Raw genomic sequence first — 22,193 nt, 5'->3', positions numbered from 1 at the left:
CACTTTGACAAAGTGCTCTGCACACTTCAATACCCACCAAATACAAGTCTGAATCATAATTACAGTAGACGGGATACATACAGGGTTACATATAAATAGCAAACTGCCTTGGAAGCATTCCATTTACATTAACTGCTTAGCACACAAAACTGGCAAAAGAAAAAACTCACTGTGCAGTGACTTTGGCAGACGTCAACATTGAGAGGTGCAACTGCTGAAGGTAGCAAAGGATTAGCAGTAGGATTCTTTTTGTCCATAAAGAGGTGCATTCTACTTAGTAACCTACACAAGAGGTAGAAGGGTCCCAGAAAACATGAAGGAGCTTTGATCGCATTTACAGCAGGGTTACCACAGTATGGAAGAGTTTTTATTCTAAACAGCAACACACTCAAAAGTTAAACCCAAAGCAAGGACTATATATAAAAAAAAATAACAAACGTTGCAGTGAGACTTGTGAAATCAGAAAAAATAAAATCGCTGATGTGTGATGTACTTTTTCAGTTTTCAATGGTGGGTCTTTGTTGTCAGCCTAGACGTAACATACTCCACTTCGAGTTAAGAACGGAAAGAGCATGGCCTTTAGCCTGCGACCCATTGAGGCGCACCTGGAAGTGAGGAGTGTCTTTACTCCTCGTAATCTGCCACTAACACAGGTCGGACTGTTTGCAAAATATACTCGTTACTTAGTAATTTCAGGTAATACTTGACTATTTGGACTCTGATCCCGTGAGCTCCATGCTCTCTTGTTCAAAGAAAACCAGTTTTTGCTTGCTGGAGTCTGTAAAAGATCATTCATTAACACCCATGCAGCTTCCTTTTTCTGTTTATCTTTCCATCAGCACCCCTTCTTCTCTCCTCACACCCTTGTGATCCCACACTCCCCTCTCACCCACCCCACACTAATCTCTTCTGCTCTAATCCCTTCTGCTCTCTTTGCTGAACTTTCCGTCTTTGCAGCCTGTGTTTTTGTCTTTCCCCCCGTTCTCTCTGCCCCAGTGCTTCTCCATTCAGAGGCTACTACTGACTGCCAATCTACCGATCAGCTCAATCGCTGTGTACTCTGGAGACTACAATTAAAGGGCCTTTAAAGCTATAGGTCAGCTTTTCTGTGACAAACAGTCCTACTGTTAGTTATAAACGTTAGTGAATTTTGTGCAGTTCTATATGCCTTACTGCCACAAGACCCACTATTTCATTCACCATCTTATGTCTATCTGCTCTCCAAGGCACAAGTTATGGATTACAACACTGAACCCACCCCTCCTCCAGGTGAACTCACTTAATGGTTGCTCGATAATCATCAAACCTGACTTCCAGATGAGGCTGAGAGAGGGCCACGTGACTTCACCACCAGCCTAAACTAGCTCTTCTCAAACTGCAGGTTAGCACAGGCAAAGAGAACAAGGATTACTTCCTTGTTTGGGACTGGAAGGACATAGGGCAAGAAATGCTGCTTGTTTCCCTCCCAATACAAACGAACTAGAAGTCATCCAGAACAAACACCATAAATACAATCTTTCAACAAACACACACCTATCACACCCAGCAAACCAGGCCAATTAAAGCAATCCTCACTCACCAACGTATTTTCAGTTCTATGAAACCCCCTTATGTACCCTTGTAGCCCTCCAACCACACAAGGGCTGCTTCCCTTCTAAATAAACCACAACTCTGGGCTAAACCTCAATATAAAACACCTATCTCCATTACCCCACACAGTTTTTTTTTTTTTTTTTTAAATCAAGGCTCCACATTCAATTGGTACCAAATATTTCCCATCTATTGATCGTCGGTTACCAACTGAGTGCACTACCTCGAGTGGCTCCCTCTTATCTTTGGGTGCCATTTTAGAATATATATATATATATATATATATATATATATATATATATATATATATATATATATATATATATATAGGCACATTCCTTAAAGGGTGGTAGGGTCCTCCTGCAGTGCACTACTGGTGAGTTACAAAGGTACCATCCTACTTTTCTTAATTATTACAAAATTAATCATGCACTTGTCTCATGATATATTTGATGAAAATAATGATAAACACTCAATAGTTTGTCTGCATTCTTCGTGGATATTTATTCCTATTAGTGTAAAATCATAGCATCCCACGAAATATCAAGTTTCGCCTCCCCAATGCATTTTGGCCCTTCACCTATTGGCCCTTTATATGACAGAGGGCCAACAGTGGCCTGAAATGCAATAATTGATTACAAAAGAAATCTAGTAAAGTACCTTTGTACCTCACAAGCACTCCACCACAGGAGGACACTACCCCATATCAGGGAAGATGCACACATATTTACTACCCCAGAAAGTACATATCCATACTCCCCTCAATCTAACACACCCTCTCCTTTTTCTCACTAAATTCGCCCACTACCTTCTACCTTCTCCAAATGCTGCCTATGCCAGTTCTTACAAACCCCTTTCATAACCTTCCCCTATGCAATCTTTCTATTCTTGCCACCTAAAGCAAAGGAAAGCACTCTTCACCCTCCTCTCTAGTAGTAAACCTACCTCTTACACCTACTCACCCAACAACTAAACCTAACTTCGGGTTATACCCTTTCCCACCCCCAAAGAATCTTATAACATCCAACCGCATTCCTTCTTTCATTTACCCTTCACACCACCACAGCCCTTCACATTCAAACATTACCATCCCAAGCCAATACATCAATAGCACACAATATTCACCAACCAAAGCAAACCCACACAACCTTTCGCTGTAAAGCAACTCAGATATTCCCAAACTCACACCCCAAAACACCAACATGCATCTACTATGCACTTTATGCCAATACAATTAACACACATTCTCACCCATCTCTACCTCAGGGTTTCCATGCAACAAAGACACTAATCACTCAGTCCAAAAACAAAAATATGACTAACTTATCTATTCTCCATTGCACACTTCAGATTCATAAAACAAGACGTTCAGGTTCCACCACCATCTCTCCTTCATACCCCTTTAGATAACCCAGGCCATACAAGGAAAATAGGTTAAGTACTGAAATTGAAAACCATAGAGGTAATATTAAAAGCACTGACCAGTAAAAGAGTTTGTCGATTTTTTTTTTTTTTTTTAAAATATTGTTTATGTTTATTGTCCCTACTGGTAATATAAAAGACTTGCCCTGATGAAGATCTTCATACAAGACTATTGTCAACACCCTGCAGAAGGCCGAAACGTGATGCTTACAAAGAAAGTTGAGGAGTGTGGTTGATTATTTGTGGGACAATCAACACATGTTGAAACAAAATAAAAATCAGTGTGGGGGGTGGTCACCTTAAAATCTATATACACACATTCCATCTTCAGACTGCATATCATGCTATTAACAAAGTTACAAGGGGACATTCAATTTACGTGCTGAACACTTCTGCATGTTTATTGTGAGATAGACACAATAACCCTAGACCACAAGCTGTACTGTAGGCTCCATGAAGCTTTTGTCACATTAATCGGACCAAAAAACATGAACTTAACAAAAGAAGTTGCTTTGTGGTATCACGCTCTGTTGGAAACAGTAGATGATGGTGCATCCCTCCCCTTGTTGAAGTGGGGGAGGATCTTTCCAACCTTAGAAGTTACAGCATTGTGGCAAAAGTCTTGTTCAGAACTGTGGTTTACTACTAAACCTGCAGGGTTGAAGAAAAAACATTTGTTTACACTACATAGGGTTTACTGGACACCTGCTAGATTAACAGTTATTGGGAAATTTAAGAAAAACTGTCCGCGGTGTGGGGAAGACAATGCAGATGATGTTCACATGTTTTGGCAATGTTCAATGTTGATTCATTATTGGAAGGAGATAGGAAGTATCCTGAAGGTAATTTTTGATGTAAACTTAAGAATAAACCTTCTTATGGTGGTGTTTGGGGTCTGTGAACTGGGTATAAATTATCAGAAAATGTCAGTACAACAGGAGCACTTGTTGTTTGTATTGATGCTTTTGGCCAGACAGGAAATATGTCGTAAATGGGTGGATCCTCTGCCCCCCCCTTGTTCAGGATTGGCAAACATCTGTAAATCGACTGTGCAAAATGGAACAACGAGGTCCTCTTACTAGAAGAGACAATTTTTGGGTGAATTGGGAAAATGTTTATCAGTAGCTTATAAGTGTGGAGTAGTGTTAGTTATATAATTTGTGTTTCGTAGTTCTGTGTTTGGTCTCCTCCTCCTTAAATTTAAGTCCAATGATTAGAACTCCCCTCACCTTATAGGGTGCTGCTTTGGTTATGATCAGGTCTTGAAGAAAACAGTAAGACTTGGTCGATGGCAGTCGATTGGGAAAAGTGCAATCAGTAAAACAGGTGGGGCGGCCCAACAATGTGGCGGACCGCACACCTGGAGCCATACCATTATTTGCCTCGGCCACTGCCTTTTTCCTCTTAACCAAAGCGTGGGTGGCGAAATGAGGACAAAAAAAAAGAAGAAGAAAACAAGCCCCATGGATAAATTCGGATTAAAAAACATAAATTGAAAAAAAAAAAAAAAAACGAACAACAAATAACTGCAAAGCTTCAACACAACTGGCTTAAAACTAACAACCCTCAGGACAAAATACACCTAGACATAACAGAAAACCTAATTAGCCGCAACCCCCCGGCCCTTCCAACTGCCACACGACTACCTGTGGGGCTCCCCTGGTGTGCCCCCAGCCATTTAGGAACCCGTTGGGATCCGTGGTTCGAGAGTAGGGTGGCCCACTGCAATGGTGGAGGACGGAGCCCGGTTGGGTGCGGTGCACATTATTGCCAAGTTGGCAGCCCACACAGTGAGGAGGCTGTAAACACAATGATAGGACAGCCCTGCCTGGTGCCGGCCCAGGCAGGAGAGATGGGCGCAGCCGATAGCACCTTTGACTGGAGACTTTTAGACCTCCCTGGAGGCCTTTCCTGGCGTGCTTTGTCTTTGCGTGAATGGCAGTGCAGCCTTGCCGACCAGACCCAAGAAGAACACCGGGGGCTGCCAGAGCCCATACAAGTGCCCTAGGGCTCTTGCAAGACCTGCAGTTGGGGTAGGAGTGCCTTTGTTGAGCCCCTCTTCATCTCCCCCTGCCCTGGGATTCTCCATGTGCAGCCCCCATTGGGTCCTCCTTCTTTCCCTTTGAACTGGGATTTTCCAGCTGGGGTAGTGGGCAACTTTTTTATAAAAACAAACAGAGGAAATAACACCCAGACTAAATTAAAATAATGTTGTGTGTCTCTATCAGCTAGGTAACAAACCTCATGACCTCCCTGGGTCCTCATAAAGGAAGGAGATAATTCTTCCTCACAAAAAAATTAAATATGAGTTGGGGGCATTTAGCAACTGTCTTTGTTTTTAATCAGGAGTATGGGCATGCACATAATCTGAATGGCCTTTCACATTAAAATGGTCTAAACATGGTTGATTCCTCCGTTTTAATATGAAAAGGTGAGCACAATGGTGCAGCCAATTAGCTCTTGGTCGGTTACTTACGCGAGGCACTCCCTATATATTTTATTACATTTTTCCACACAATCTCAAGGTGGATTGATGTGAAGGTCCCTGGACACTGGACCTTGTTTAAAATAGAACACACATAGGGGTTATCTCTACCTGGGTACTAGGTCAGAACCTTCCCTGAATAAGAAAGGCAAAGTGATTGGGGGACGTCGCATAAGTGAGAAATAGAGTGTGTTTGTCCTATTAAGGGTTTTGTTGCAATTGGTCGGTTTGAGTGGAAGGCGCCCTTGGTATAGATTCCTTACTGAACTGTTGGGATGCCAAAGAGGATTGACGGTGATGCAATGCTGAGATTCCCGGAGGAGTGTCTCCAGGAGGTGGTGTCACTGGAGGGTTTGCCCAAGTTCTATGCTCTGTAGAGGGATACCTGCTCAACTGCCTAAACTGAGGGCCACACCCTTCCCACTAGTGGCCCACCTCTGGCATTTCCGTAGCAGGGACTTGGTGCTACAATAGGCCCTGATCTGGCCTGCATGACCTAGAAGTGAGAGTGGATGTGGTGCTCTGCTGCAAAGCGTGAAAGAGTGTTGGATGCAGAGTACTTGGCAAGATCGTACTCCGACCACCACTCCTCACTGCTCTACTGTGCGCCTTTCGATGGTCCCCAATTGGAATTTGGACAGGGCTCCGCTCGACGATCGGGCCTTTCAAGCCCTCTCTGGTTAAGAAAATTGACAGTTATTTGCGTGACAACACGAGATCGGCCTCCTCGGTGGCAACTGAGAGGAAGGCTATGAAGATGGCGTTTTTCTTCACTACAGACCGAGATGAAATACTCATGCACCGACAAAAAAAATTATTTCTGGAATGCAACTCTTAGTCTGAGGAATACATTTATTAAACCACTCTGCAAGGTTCATAGAGGAAGATTTAAACGTGCTTTCAGCATGCTAAAATGGTTACAGCAATGAAATAAAAACATGTACAAATGATTCTCCTCTGCAATATACAGAGCAAATATATATATATCAAAACAATTGGTCTGAAAAGCGGCGCGCTCTGACTGCCGGTGCCAGCATAGGGTTGAGACCAGGACCCCCGAAAAATAAGCCAACAAGAACTGTTGCACTCCCAGAGGTAAAGATTAGCAGATTCCATTTATTCACAGAGAAGCACTTTAAAAGACCACCATGCGTTTCAACATTTCATCTTCCTCAGGTGGTTTTAGTTTGTAGACACACATGGTTCTCATTTACCTGCCTTATATAAACACAGTTATAGTTCCAAGTGACACTTTCAGAGTCCTTCCTTAAATGTTGCTAATCAATATTTGCGTTATGCTCATTTCACAAGTAAACATACTATGAGAGGTCATAAGTCTGTGTAGTTTATGCTCAGTGCTTTTATACTTGTACTTCCATTAATAAAGACGGACATTCACACAGAGTTAATTCATTAGCAGAACCTATGTTTGAACATTTCAGTAAAGCGTTCTCTGCAGGCATACTGTTCAAAATAAGCCTTTACAGTTAACTCACAAGTGGGAGCGCCCAGTTTTGTGGAATGAAAACAACATGAAATGATACAGGTGGCAAGGAAATACTTTGTTCCTGCATGTGTACTATACACTTGGAGATGGATAAATATGAGAACTTCAAATGCGCCTTGCATCATCCTGAAATCAGTGGGGCATCCTTATCAAGATGTTTGGTGAGTTGAAGTCCAACAATTACACCAACACCAATGCAGCCCTAACTGAATAACTGTTCAGGGGAAAAGGGCCAGAGGCAATGCAGTAAATGTGAATAAATGGGCTCTGCTAATCTTTACCTCTGGGAGTGCAGCACTTCTTGTTGGTGTGTATGTGTATATATATATATATATATATATATATATATATATATATATATATACACATACATACACACAAGAATTAAAAATGCATCACCGTGAGGCATGGGTAAATCTGCGTTATCTCCCTCCTTATCAGGATCAGACTGCCAGATCCCAGAATCGATCGTGTGTGTGGGGGAAGAGGGAGAGAGAGAGAGAGAGAGATCAATTATCCTGAGCATGTCCGAGATCGGAGTCACTCCACGGTCCATCTGGTCTCCGCCTCTTATATACTTTAAACAAACCAGAGAGGAGAATTCTAGAAACACCCTCCCACTCCGTAAGTTTATTATTAAAAAATGCTGGCTACTTCAGGTCAGTTTTCAAAAGAACACGTTGGAATTGGCCAAGATTCCCCTCTCTCAAAACAAAACAGTTCCATGCCATAAACACTATCCTAGTACATTCTGATCAGCCTAAGCCTGTGGTGAAAAAGAGAACTCAGACACGCAGAATAAAAACATGAGCAAAAAGCACATTGTTTAACATGGGCATGGAAAAATACCTGCAGCTTCTAACATGACGGTGGCTAATGCTAAAATAAAGTCAATAGGCAAAAATGAAGTTGGTGGTCACTAATGTGACGGTGTGCTGCTAGGCTAAGTGCAACGTGGAGTCAGTAGTCAAAACACAAATATCATTACAAATGGTGGTGGTGCGGGGTTACTGCATTTTTAAGAAGATTGAGGTAAGTGCTCAGTTACACTCTGAGGTTAAGTGACAAGAGGCAGTTCTTGATGAGCTTTCCTGTGAACTAGAGAAAATGCCCAAGGGCAGGAAACCCCTTCTCTGTGAGCGGGAAACCCCTTCTCTGTGAGCGGGAAAGCTGGTCACCATGGTAGAGCCCTCAACAATATGATTATAAGGCGAATATAAGTAGGGCTCATGTGGAGAGAGACAAATCAAGAATATGCTAACTTGGCTCTTGCAAGGCGAGGGGGGTCATACTATCCTCCAGGTCGATGACATTGGGGCGGCATGTATTCACTAAGGAGATGCACAATGCATTCCTTCATTAGACCAGTATGCTGCAAGGACCAGAGTGTGTGAGCAAGATGTTTTGAATTACACCACAGAATCCTCCCCTTTGGTATCGGAAGCTACAGTGGTGGATCAACTGGGTATAGATATTACCAAGCAGGAAGTACAGGGTGCGATCAGGGAGATGGCAAGAGGAAAGGTCCTCAGGTTGAACGGCCTGCCCGTACAATTCTATGCTATGTATGCCACAGATCTTGTACCTAAACTGGTGACATGTTTAATAGCATCCTCCTACCCTCACTGTGTGAGGCTACACTTGTGTCACTATCTAAGAAAGCGAAGGATCTGGTTCTCCTTGATTCTTACTGGCCTCTTTCAATGCTTAATGTGGTTAGTAAAATCCTGACTAAAGTGTGCGCGAATCAACACAAGCAAAGATATCACTTTTTAAAAGTTTAAATGAGTATTAATCCATAGGACTCAATGTTTGCAATGTTTGAATCTTTTTACCATAAAAAGTGCCTAGGATGCTTATAAAACAAAGACAATGTGAGCCAGATGGGAAGTGAGGCGCCTTCAGTTTCTTACTGCGCAGGGGAGGTGATGAGTTGATTTCTTACTAGGAGAGGAGACGCCTCGATTCTTTCCTCGCAGGGAAGATAATGTGTTGATTTCTTGGCACGCAGCGGTGGGGTGGGGTGGAGTGAGTGAGAGAGTGAGAGATACTGACACCCAAGGATGATGCTTGGAAAATCTAGACGCACTGTGTTGCTGGAACTACACTGAAATAGGTACAGTGTCAATTCTGCAGCTGCGACACTGGGATCAATTCTCTAGCCACAGACAGATGCTGCAACGATTTTTCAGCTGCAGCGCTTCGGAGTGTGGATTTCTTTCTTCAGGTCACCAGCTTACACTTCCAAGAGCCCAAGGACTGCAGTTTACTCCAATTAGCAAGTCAGGACTCTCAGCAGAAGAGCCCAGGCACTGGCAGAGGAAGTCTTTGATATCCCCGATACTTCTTACCAACCTTGGCAAGCAGGGTGTATAAAGCAAAGTTCAGTTCTTTTACTACCAGGACAGAAGCAGCAAGCAACAGGCCAGCACAACAGGAAGAGTGGCAGTCCCTTCTATGGCAGCCAGCAATTATTCCTGGCAGATTGCCCTTAGTCCAGAAGTGCAATAACTATGTGGGATCAGAGGTCCAGTACTTATACCCATTTCTGTCTTTGGAGTAGACAAACTACAAAGAGAAATCTTTGTAGTGCACCTGACCCTGCCTTTCCCTGCCCTGGCCCCAGACACACTCCAGAGGGTTGGAGAGGGTTTGTACAAGGGCAGGTGTGAGCGCAGACTTAACATGAAAGAATTATTTTCTGTAATTACACTGATACACTAACATGAGAAATGCTTCAAATTAAAAAAAATAATAATTGTTAACATATAAAGTGTGCTTGTTAAGTGTCTACCATCAGAGTGAAAGACCTGCACATATATGTTTTTAATGTGTTAACTTAGTTATGAAAGAAAAATATTCTGTCTCTTTAAGAACATGTGCTTACAAAAATAATGTTAGAATAAATGTGAGTAACTGAGTTTTCTGCAGTGCCTTTCAGTAGAACAAGGCCAGAGCAGATGTTGAATATCTGCCAATGTTCCTAAAATGTTACATTAGTAGAATGATTTCATGCCTATTGTATAAAATATTCTTTGTTTGAATTTCAAACTTGTATGAAATTTTTTTTTATTAATTAAATGTATTCCTTTCATACCTTGTTTTCTACTATGGCTCAAGTAAGCAAGGTCATCACGTGTAGTTATCTGTTTGCTAAGCCAAGTTAAAATGTCAAATGTTTCTGTAGAATTGCAAACTTCTTTTGTTTGAATTACGAGTTTAATCAGCGTTCTAATTCTAAGGGAATGTATTTCTTCCGAGAGGGACAGAGCTGATTTGAAAAGTTTTACTATTTCTTCATGACTATCATCCAGCAGCGGTGACATTCTGGAATCTGCTGAACAAAACAACTTCACAAAACCCCAGCAAAGAAGACTGCAGGAAATATTTAGTATCTTTTTGTGCTTACGCAAAAAGGAAGAGGCACAGGAAAATGAAATATTTAAGTTAATAGTGGAATATTTTGTGATGTGCTGATGTTTTGTGATTTGATGCACATATGCAGTTTTCAGCCAATCACAGAAGTTTAGCAAGTTTAATTTAATAAATGTGAATCAGACATTGGCATCCATTTCTGCATCATTTTCCCTGGTTTCCAGAGGCTTCACTTCTCATTCTTATGATCTGTCACTTTGATATTTCATGTTTTGCCAGTCAGTCCATCGACTTCGGGTAGCTTATTAATTTGAATTATTTTCTAGGCTCCATGCAAAAAAAAAAAAATGCTGGTGCTTATTTTAGCACATAGAGCCTATAGTGCTATGCTGCCTGCCTTAAATAATTAATTTGATTGTTCTGAGAATTTAGAGACCAAATTTCTGAAATGCCACCTCTTCCCACTGCCTCGGTTCTGATGCTGAGATCCCCCCGATGAAGCTGTAACCTGAGTGCTGTTTACCTTAAGGAGAGGTCATTGTATAATTTCTGTGAATTTGTCTTTTTGTTTTACAGGTACCAAACTGCTACTGCTTAAAATTCTGCTGCTATTTTTGATAGTGCCATAGCTAGATGTTTTCTAAATATAGGTCAGTAAAACGTTTGCATGATGCCCAACATGCTAATGCTAATTTGAGGTTAGTGAGGTGTTTTTCACTATGCTTATGATTGGACATGTGTTTATTGCTGAATCAACTGCATTCTCTCTCTTACACAGATACTTATGTTATTGATTTGTGTGCTAATTATTGTGTATTGTTTTATTTTCTCTGTTTAAACTAAGATTTCTCAGAGCGATTCGCCAGCCTGTGATGCTACTTTATTTGTACCATTTGGTGTTGAGAATAATTTTTGTGACTTTAGCATTGTTAACATAGGAAAATAAATATTTTAAATGAGACTAACATGTGTGGTTATTCAGGGACACATGGGTCATGGTGCATCATATATTGATTCTTTGGTGAATATATCATTTTTTAATGTTGTTATTTTATGTGTCAATAATCAATGTGGCAATCAATATAATCCATACAAGTCAAAAGGTTCATCGACCTTAAGGCAGTGTCCAATCACACACTATTATAAAATAATAAGATGAGACAAGGATCTGCGCTGCAACACAGGTACAGCCCTATTCAGGTACAGGTGTCAGCTCCTCCCACCACTCTAGCTCACAAAGACCCATCAGCTTGGTTATGGGCCACCAGGATACGCAGGGCACACATCAGCTCCCTTTGTGTGACTGTCTAGAATGAATGCACAAACAGCCCAACTGTCATCCTGACCCAGACATGTAATCTACAAAACAAAACAGGCAGAGGCACAGAATGGTTAGGCAAGAAAATGCCTACTTTCTAAAAGTGGCATTTTCAAACCTACAATGTAAAAACCAACTACAGCAAAACATGTATTTTTAACTTATGAGTTCAGAGACCCCATCCTCCCTATCTGCTCCCAGTGGGAAATTACACTTAAGATATTTCAAAGCAATCCCCATGTTACCCTATGGAAGTGACAGGCCTTGCAACAGCGAAAAACGAATTTAGCAGTATTTCATTACCAGGCCAGTGGGGGGCACTTGCCAGGTCGAAATGACAGTAGCACTTTACTAGGGACTTACTACTAAATCAAATATGACATTCATGGATAAACCAATCATCATTACATTTTAGACAGGGAGAAAATGCACTTTAGCACTGGTTAGCAGTGGTAAAGTGCCCAGAGTCCTAAAGCCAACAAAAACAGGTCAGAAAAAAAACCTTGCCCCCCCCCCCCCCCATCCCTGCACAAAGCTTCAAAATCATTCTGCTAGGAACCTCAGCAGCCATTCCCATCAGAACACTGATCAACATCTCCTTAACAAAAGGAACTGTCTGCAGTTGAGGTAATATGTGTGTCCATAGGTTTATGCTGGCCGAGCTTGTATTTATGGTTCATTACTGCAAAGTCTTTATTGTTAGGGTGAGGGCTCTAAATACATCTTCTAAGCTCGGACTGCACTACTGATTAGATGCAAATATTAGGAGAAGCCAAGAAGCAAGAGTAATGATGCTTTGCTATCAAAATAAAATGTTCACAAAAAAATGCAATTAGGAAAAAAACGTTTTGCTAAATTACTGTAATATTTTAGGTACTATTTCTTTGAAGCACTCAGTAAAATGTTTTGATTTATGCTAGAATTTCCAAAACATATTCATAATGAAATGGGCGGGGGGTAAAAATCAGTGCAACCAATTTCAACTAGATTATGGCAAACATGAAATTGAGCATTGGCAAAGCCAACTGGTCTGACATCTGTGGTCAGTCTTTTGTCAATGTTTGTCTTATTTTCACATGACTTTTGTAAAAAACTTTATTGCTGTGGGAGCTGTGGGCCTTCACCATTGTAACAAACATTGGCAAAACGCAAATATATTTTTTGCCTCAAAAATATGTTGAGTGTTTACAAGTTCATTTTACCTCCAACAACTTTTTTTCCAACCCTGAAAGAAGTTTTACTTCTGCTCTTGTAAGAAGTAAATATCCAACCTTTCCCGGTATGTGAAAAGATTAGAGAAGAGCTTTAAGAAAAGCCCATAAAATATGCAAGATAGTAGGTCTGCATACACTCAAGAGCATTCCAACCCTGGAACATTTGTTTACCTCTACTTCCAGCCCAAGTATGAAGATCTGCAGAAAGATGGCAAAATAAGGAAATTGCTAGTGTTCAAGAACTACTATAGTTGTAGCCCTGGCATAATCAGAGAGGCTACTATCAGAGCTCTTATATAATGAAATTGTTCCCATAACTTGTCACTGCTCTACATGGCACCAAAGAGACAAGTAAATGTTTTTTACAGGACAAGTAGATTTATGAAGGACATGTCCTATGGGCAAGTAGGTATTTCATTAAACCCCCCTGACACATGCACCATTCTTAAAGAAAACAAAACCAGGAACCTCAATACCCCAATTACAGATCTAAAGCAAATGGAGCATTCCTAAGCAAACTCACATAAAGAGCAGCCTTTACTTAGATTTCACAATTCATTGAAAAAAAATTCCCTACTTTTCAACTTCCAAATAGGACTCTGACCAGGAAGAGGCACCAAGTCATCCCCAATCGCCATCTGAGAAGAACTTCAAAACTTGGGGCTGCTGTGCTACTTATGTTAGTCCTTCCAGATGCCTTCAACACAGAATATCATGACACACTAATCCCCAAGAATTGAGGAAGTCAGCGTAGAGGGTACAGCTCTCACTTGAGATCTCATCTTACCTTCACAAGAAATCAAATGTGATCCATACCATTCCTTTCACATCCAAATCCTACACCACACCAAAACAGGAGTCCCTCAAGGCTATATAATTTCACCCCTCTTTTCGACATCTACATGACATCTTTACAAGCACTGATCAATGTTTTGAATTCACCTGGCTTTCACTATGTAGACGACATGCAGATATTTCTAAAATTGTTAAGCCCCAAAGACTGAGAACTGCAAAATATTCATTCGCCTCGAGACCGTTGATCAGTAGATGACATGGAGCTATCTCAAACTGAATGCCTCCAAAACGTAACTACTCCCCTACGGTGACTGGAAATGTTATGACACTCTGTGCCTGGCCTGCAAATCTAGGGCCACCACCAAAATATCTAAAGAGGCAAGAAGTTTTGTAATTACAATGGACTTCAAGCTGCCCAAGAATGCCCAACTACTTAAGTTTTCCAGATCAAGCCTTTTTACCATTAGAACGCTGCGAAACATCTTCCTGCACCTAGGATTTTCCCCACAGTGTCCAATGTCTTTTGTCCTTTCAAAAATCGATCAACTAATAGTCTAAATCATGGCTCACCATTATGAACCATGAAAAGATTAGAGAATTTATAACTCGACTGCCAAACTATTACTAACTGTAAAGCCACAAGCTAATTTCTCCCCTGGTCATTCCTTCCTAGAAGATCCTCCTTCAAGCTGCTCTATATCACCCATAAGACAATATTAGGCAAAGAACTGCTTTTCATCAGGAAGAAAATACCAAAATACATCCAACATATCTACAATCTAGAATGGCATCCCCTTACAAAATTCCAGCTTACAAGAAACAAGAAATACATGGGTGACACATTTCTCCGTGCAGGTAGCCAAACTATGTAATTCCTTCCTAATAAAATAATATCCACTGAGAACGATCTCAGATTCAGAAGAATAGTCATAAGCTGGCTTCCCTACGTGATTGCAATACCAACAACAGAACGTTATACACCAATAGTATGAAAAGGCCATTAAAAAAAAAAAAAAAAAAATCTGAATATATATATATACATACATATATATATATATATATATATATAAAAAACATACAAATAAAACAACATGTGTACTTATACCTCACACGGATCTACAAATAGCGAAAGGATACCCACCCAACCTTCTTGGAGCCCAGGCAACGAAAGTTTGGGTGTGAGAGCACCTAACACCCAAACTACTTTCCTTCACAATACAAGTGAAGAAAATACACATTCCTAGGTTTGCTGCAAACGCTATTTAAAATCACAAATGGCAAAACGTCACAACGTGCTTTGGCATGTACTTGGATCATAGTCAGGGAGAGTAAGTCACTAAAACAATATAAAGTGCTCATAACAGTGACGGTCATTAAAATAAAAATAGAATAAAAGGAGGATTACAAGGTATCGTGGTTACAAATAATCATCGATGCCATCTTGAAACATTTTTAATCCAATTTAAAATGCTCAATGTGTAACGTCATATGTTGAATCCTCAAGTGTAATAATATATGGCACAATTTCAGGACAAGAATCACATCATATTGAATGATAAAGTAATAAAATGACAATGTCAGCACAATAAAGAAAATATCCTGGACAACATAATGATCACACAGCCAGTGGGCTGTTAACATCAACTATCAAAAACAAGACAGTGAGAGGAGAGAAGGCTCGCGCCACCTTTCGGATTAATCAAAACAACCATTGAGAGAGTGGTTTTTGTTTCTATTAGTAAGAACAATGCCAGCACATTTGGCCCAAAGTACATAACTAAAACAATAAGGTCCAAGTGAGTGACATTACAGAGAACCAACTCAATGGGGACAGGGATTGTTAAAAGATGCTCCAATCAATAGGGGAAAACCCTAATTAGATAGGTACATGACATGATGAAAATTATGAATGCCACTTCCAGCATTTCCTGTCCTACAATAGTTTCCTTAATGGTTGACTGATACATGGCTACTCTGATGAAAGGATTTAGGTAAACCTACAAAAAAAGTTGGCCCTACTACAGAAATAGTGCACAAGGATGAGCTGGCACTGCTGAATACTGCAGCACCTGCCAAAAATTGGGCCCCTGCAGGCACAGAGTAGTGTTGGTCCAAACAAACTGATTCCATATATCTATAGGATCTACAGTGGTCTAGCTCCAGAAAGAGCAAAGAAAAATGCTCCACAGAACAAAGCATATATAAAACAGATTATAGATTAATTCATTAAACATACAACTATAATTGAGATCTAAACAAAAGCACAGTATACAACCCCAAGGTAACATTAGATGCTGCAGTAACTAGGATGAACAGAGTGAAGAGAGAGGGACCTGTTAAACCGCAATGAATCCCTTAGCAGCATGGGTGACACCCACACTTCCATTAGATTTGTCCCAACTTTCAACATTACCTCTAAAGAAGTTAAATGAATCCTATACAGACAGTAGCAGGCAGTGAAAAGTACTCAGAACAGATGAGGGGGTGGACAGGAGTATTGGTGAACATTCCAATACTACATTCAGAAGAAGCTGATTACTTAAAGACACTGAGTAAGAACATCACGAGATACAAAAATAGAATGATAACCTCCGACTGTGCTTTTTCCGCTGTAGCAAATGCACAGCCTACAGGAATAGCAAGAATATGAGCACATTCAGAGTATCGGACGGCACCCAAGAACATACTATTTCAAAGGCTCTGGCCTGTAGTTCACACATCACAGTCTATGCTTTAGGAGTAGGACACATCCGGTTAAGAGACAGATACTGGAACCTATGTGTTCGATTAAAATCGAAAAATCCTTAAAAGATCTACTTGCTTGCTCGCTATGACAAGTCAGTTTCAGGACGACCTACTTTTAGGGCCTACTAGCCCATTCTAGCTAGAAAAAAAAGCTGACAAAGTACAGGTGCTACGTTCATTCAGAAAGTGAGTAAGTAATAAAGATGCCTTTACAGCTTGTTTTTATTTTGTTACATTTGCTATGCGTTCAAACACAGAGGTCAGCTTATGAGTTCTTACAAATTGCTGCTTATTTTATCCTGGAAATCTGGTGTTTACAAAATTATTTAACTGCAGTCAGAAAAAGAAAAGTAAAGTGAACTATCTGACATTATGCTGTTGTACAGGGAGTAAGAAACTACAGGCTGTAGGAAGTTTTTTTTTGTTGCTAATATAGCATTTAAATAGCTCATAAATTAACTGTACACGCGTTTAAAAATATAACAGTTAGGAAAGCACATGTTTTGTAATTGTTATGGAAACAAAGATATTAATAGGAACAAAATAAATCAGAACACTTTAATTGGTGATGTGCAAATGGTAAGTATTTGCAGAAACTGGATTTTCATACATTGTTGTTTATACGCTATATTGTTCTATTAGCAAAACCGCCTGTCAGTGGAAATATTTGTGGCCTTTCAATGGGAAATGTGCTGCCTGTAAATGATGATGTACCACAGCCTGCTTTAGTAATATATTTATTACAAAATGGCGTTTTAAAACATGAATTAAGAATCATTCCTGGCCCCAACCTGACAATTCTAATACCGAATTAAAAAAGGTACGTTAGAGGTCCTGTTTACCCTATTTATGGCCTAGATTCTTGGAAGACATGGAGCAAGACTTTAGTTCATTAAAACAAATAAGAGTTATATTTTTTTTAATAATACAGTAGACATTATGAACTTGCATATTTGAAGGTGCGCTAGTATGTGAGCATGATGAAAAGTGCAACTCTGTGAACTAAAATATTTGCCTAAGACCACACAATTTGAGACAATATAGGTAAATCATATTAAAGTTAGGTCGAGAAGATTATTCAAATCATTAGACCTGCAAGTCTGGTATTATGTATATAATTTTTGAAGGCCAGTTCAGTCACTATCCAGTAGCCAGACACTTCAATCAAGTACATGAAAACAACTGCTTTACTGAAAGTCTTTGCCCTAGACAAAATCCCTCCTGCCCCCAGATGTTGGCGGTGACAATAAAGTACTCAGTCTGAGAAGTCTGGAATTGAGGTACATTATATATTTTGACACCTACAGGATGAAGAGTTGAATGTTCATTTAGGCTGAATAACTGCCATTAGCTTGGTTTTTCTCTTGTAGTGTTGTCGATCAGTTTGTGTGTATATATATATATATATATATATATATATACACACATATACATATACATATACATACACACACATATATATATACATACATACACATACACACACACACATGTATGCGGGTTTATGCATCAGTTTATAAAGATATAAATATATGAATAAATTGAAAAATGAAGATTTTAACCGCTTAAGCATATTTATGCATAACATACATGTGTACATCTGGCCACGTAAATATTTTTATATGTGTGTGTGTATATATATATAAATAAATAAAATATATCCCACATAGATTAATATTGCTACCCGAAACATTTCCAGCCACTATGGACTCACAGACAAGCTTTCGAACCTTTTCTATCCAATTCATCACATTAAAAAGGTACACAAGCCCACCAATCCCAATAACAGGTCATATCTTTACTTTGTTAATCCATTTAAATGAACCTATCCCTATTCAAAACACAGGAGTAAATGCCGGGGACCTTAAGGGTATAAATATAAGCAAACACAACTAATCGTACTAGGAGATGGAAGCAGATTATTACTAAACTATTACCTATTTATCTCTAACCCTGGGCTCTTGATATGCGCCGCAAAGTGCTTGAACACCTTCTCAGGGGTAATAAGAGTTATATACATTTACAATTACAATCCTATGTGTTGTGTATTCTACCATTCACAAGTTGATTAAGAGATCAGATTAGAAACTTAAGCAAAACTAGACACAACATAATCAGACATGATTTTAATTTAAAAAGCTGGCATGCAATGAATGGAAAAACTCGTTCAAATCGGAGACTTCCTATACCCGATTCCAGCGTATATCCTACACGAGCTTTATAACTGTATCCGCTATTAAGATGCGATTTAAAAACAAAAACATCAAAATACTCAAAGATTCAAGAAAAATCATAACAGCGGTTTGAAGAAAAGGAAGCGAATACAAACATTGATCTCATAAAATGACATATACAACAAGCAGCAAAGGTAACAGGCTACTGGTGACTTGAGTAATGGGCAGTATTATTAGGGGGGCTCATTATCACCAATGTGAAGGGTAAAAGACTGGGATGGCACTGCATAGATTGGAAGCCTACGTTAAACAGATCCCTTCTGCACGTTTTCGGCCAAAAAGCTAATTTTATGGCAGAATTGCTGCGATGGGGGCACGGAAAGGGGATGTTATCTGGCTAATGCAGCACGGGCCTGTGACTCATCTTCCAGAAGTCGCAATAGCTTCACTACAAACAAGTGTAATGCAAAAGATGCGCTGAGATTAAATCTGCCACGACTATAAAATGTACTGTTAACCCACAAAAACCCCACCACGCTGATTCTAGGGCATCTACTGCTATCCCACATTGCACAGCTGACCTATTACTGTACATACCAGACGTCACTGCAGATGTTGAGATGAATGCCGTACAGTAAAAGGTGACAATTTGCCGCAGTTCAGAGTCACTGACAGTTAATGTGACTACCTGTCCGCTACTTATAGCAGCCGGCAATGAATTCAGCCTAATGTCCGCTGTCCGTTGTTGATCTTTTAACGGATGTCATTTGTCGATAATTTCAGTACTTCCGGGTCGTATAACAACCGATTCCCCCCCCCCCACAGCCGAACATAGGCTGGCTATGAAGGGTTTAGGGACGTGAAAGGTAACCTAGGATTGGGTCATTAGCGGCACCTCAGCCAATCCCAATGCACAGCACAGAATTCCGAAGTGATGATTGGCTGTGAAAGCCGCATTTGACTCTGCCCCAGCCGTCCTCCGACAATAGGCGAGTGCCGCCCAATTTGGAAGTGGTGGGCCTGGTCTTGGCTGTCTGGAGGTGGACCTGAGAGGTTAGTCAATCTCCGATGACAGCCTGTTTCCTTGGGAAGTCCTGGCTGCTGTGGTTCTCGGGGATGAGGTTGGGGAAACGGCAGCTTAAAACTCGGAGCAAGCCTGACCCCAGGCGGCCAGAGGGAGAAATGGCTAGACCGACCCAAAGGATGCTCGTTACCGTTGACAGGAAGAGGGGTGGGCCTGATCTCGACTAGCCATGACTGTCATAAGGGGCGAGGCCAGGACCCGACTGAATGAAAGGCGACTTCTGTGTGGCATAAGTGGTACAGCAGTCGAAGTGCGCATTTTTAAACAAGTATTTGCAATGTACTAGGGTCTCGCATTTGTCAGAGTTACAGCTGTTCACAGTTGTAAACTCCCAACCGGATTTTTCCTGCATTAAAAGAAAAAAACAGCGCGATCGCGCTGTACAGTTCCACAAAGTGCAATTATGAACGTAACCGGCAAAAGTGCAATTAACGAAGTGCTCGATTTCTGCCCAGCGAGATCACGCCCCGAAAACAGAGAAAAAGTAGTCCACAACCACAGCGAGACTCGCATGTTTTCCATACTTGGTCGCTGCGCTCGAGGACAGCTAACCACAGAAAAGGCATGACGTATGCCTGCCGCCCACTAATCAAAAGAAGCGGATTCTAACAGCCAAGCCAACTTGCCAATGAAAGACACTGACGTGATATCGATGGGGCTCCGAGCCCTTTTCTAATACCTAAAGTATCTTGCTAGCGATACGCATGCATGAGCACATGCGATGCAGGCTCGACCCTAAAAAAGGACGACATTCATTTGTGATCCAGAGTGCAGGCGGAGGACGGGCCAGTGAGCGTGGGGACGTGGTCAAAGGCATGGCTAAAAATAACATACTATATATATTTATTTTGTTGGTTTCTCACTTTCTTATAACTGCCAGAATTCCCAGGTTCATTTGTGACCCGCTGCTCCAGTCCAAGCTTTTTCTTTGAATTCTGGGATTTGTAGGCGTGTTTTATAGCGGAATAAACAAGACTACTAGTAATATTGGTATAGCCAATAGGTCTTGCCGATGGTTTTGCTGTAAGAATAACTCTACACGATGTTCTAGGTTTACTTCATTCATTGAACTTGAATGCACCAACACACTATCAAGTGAGGACAGCAAGGTAAACACAACGCCTCAGCTCCCACAGTTCCTCTCAGCATACCTGTTAGCGCTCAGGCCTTTATAAGTAAACTTCAAGGGAGATGCAAATAGGTCGATGAACCTTTTGACTCGCAATTAAGAAGTTCCTACCATAGCTCCAGTACATCATCAAAAATCAATACACAATAATCAACAGTCAGTAATCAATGGAGTCAGTAATTGTCACACGCTATGACCTTTCAGTCATGAATAACCACACAATCAATCAATCATTTGTAAAGTGTGCTACTCACCTGCTAGGATCGCAAGGCGCTGATTGGGGGGGGGGGGGAAGGATTGCTACTGCTCAAATAACCAGGTCTTGAGGTGTTTCTTGAAGGTCAGGAGGTCCTGGGCCTGTCGTAGGTGGGCGGGGAGGGTGTTCCAGGTCTTGGCGGCGAGGTGGGAAAACGATCTGCCGCCGGCTGTAGTTCAATGGATGTGAGGGACGGTGGCGAGGGCAAGGTTGGCGGAGCGGAGTTGGCGGTGGAGTGTGGAAGGTAAGTCGCTGGTTGAGGTAGGCAGGGCCCACGTTGTGGAGAGCTTTGTGGGTGTGGATGAGGAGTTTGAAGGTGATCCTCTTGGTGACGGGAAGCCAGTGTAGGTCTCTGAGGTGGGCTGAGATGTGGTCGCGGTGTGGGATTTTGAGGATGAGGCGTGCTGAAGTGTTCTGTATATGTTGAAGTTTCTTCTGGAGCTTGGCCGGGGTTCCCGCGTAGAGCGCATTGCCGTAGTCCAGTCTGCTGCTGACGAGGGTGTTGTTTACCGTCCTGGTTTTGGTGGGGATCGATCTGAAGATCTTGCGAAGCATGCAAAGGGTATTGAAGCAGGAAGATGAGACGGCGTTTACTTGCTGGGTCATGGTGAGCAATGAGTCTAGGATGAAACCTAGATTGCGCGTGTGGGTGTTGGTGCGGTTCCTAGAGTGGCTGGCCACCAGGAGTCATCCCATGCAGAGCGGTTGGAGCTGAGGATGAAGATCTCTGTCTTGTCTGAGTTAAGTTTGAGGCGGCTCTTCTCCATCCAGTTGGCGATGGCATGCAGTCCGTCGTGGTGGTTGATTTTGTCAGTGGCGGGGTCCTTGGTGAGTGAGAGGATCAGCTGGGTGTCGGCAGCGTAGGAGACGATGTTGAGGTTGTGGGATCGGACGATGTTGGTGAGCGGTGCCATGTAGATGTTAAAAAGGGCTGGGCTGAGAGAAGATCCATGGGGAACGCCGCAGATGGTCTTGGTGGCTTCCGACAGAGAGGGAGGGATGCAGACTCTAAGAGTTCAGCCGGAGAAGAAGGATGTGATCCAGTCCAGGGCCTTGTGGCGGATCCCGGTATCGAAGAGGCGAGTGCAGAGGGTGTGGT

The 22,193-nt window shown here is 41.4% G+C and overlaps 1 protein-coding gene across 2 annotated transcripts in view; it reads right to left on the bottom strand.

Annotated features, from left to right (window-relative positions):
• ACO1 (aconitase 1) overlaps window positions 1-19,482 on the bottom strand; it is a 616,249-nt gene extending 596,767 nt beyond the window's left edge. Inside the window, exon 1 of one of the 2 annotated variants that reach the window (XM_069239660.1) lies at window positions 19,223-19,482. The gene's annotated coding sequence lies outside the window, so the exon portion shown is untranslated. The remainder of the gene's footprint in view (window positions 1-19,222) is intronic. The other variant, XM_069239672.1, reaches the window with a different exon arrangement.
• Window positions 19,483-22,193: the final 2,711 nt, after the last annotated feature.

This window comes from Pleurodeles waltl, chromosome 1_2, assembly GCF_031143425.1.
Source record: "Pleurodeles waltl isolate 20211129_DDA chromosome 1_2, aPleWal1.hap1.20221129, whole genome shotgun sequence".
NCBI lineage: Eukaryota > Metazoa > Chordata > Amphibia > Caudata > Salamandridae > Pleurodeles > Pleurodeles waltl.
Note: the sequence above shows the minus strand (reverse complement) of the source record. Positions and strands in the feature narration are given on the sequence as shown.